The following is a 568-nucleotide window of genomic DNA, read 5'->3' as shown; positions in this document are numbered from 1 at the left end:
AAAAAAAAAAAAAAAAAAAAAAAAAAAAAAAGCAACATAATTCTAAAGTGAAATTTCATTTAATCTGTCACACAGTCCTAATCAGTTGAGGAAAAAAAAATGTCAAGAATAAAATTTCAAAAGGATTCTATTTAAAAATAGCCACCGGACATGTACTGTAATAAAACTTTTAATGGCCATTTTATTTTTCATTTCTGTGCTCATCTTTAGTGAAACTGATTGGTGGTGAATAGAACCAGAGTGATGGCCTGGGAGAAAAAACTCCTTGGTTTCTGAAATAATAACAAGTAGCATCCTCTGGTGACTTAAGACTCTTTCTCAGGAGCTTACAGCTCCCTCGAAACAGGCTTGCCCCATCCCAGCCACATTCATTCCCTCTGGGCTAGAGGGGCTGGAGGGGCTGGAGGGGCTGGAGGGGCTGGAGGTGGAGAATAGTACTGCACCAGCCACATTTCTCCTGGTCTTCCAGACGTGGCGGTGAGGAAACCTTGGGAGGTGCCATAACTTTTCTGAGGATCCACAGTCCCTGATCAAGTGAAACTGAGGCCTGGGGACTCCTGGGAAGAGC

The sequence above is a fragment of the Lipotes vexillifer genome, unplaced genomic scaffold (genome assembly GCF_000442215.2).
Source record: "Lipotes vexillifer unplaced genomic scaffold, Lipotes_vexillifer_v1.1 scaffold219, whole genome shotgun sequence".
Classification (NCBI taxonomy): domain Eukaryota; kingdom Metazoa; phylum Chordata; class Mammalia; order Artiodactyla; family Lipotidae; genus Lipotes; species Lipotes vexillifer.
This window is presented reverse-complemented; position numbering follows the sequence as displayed.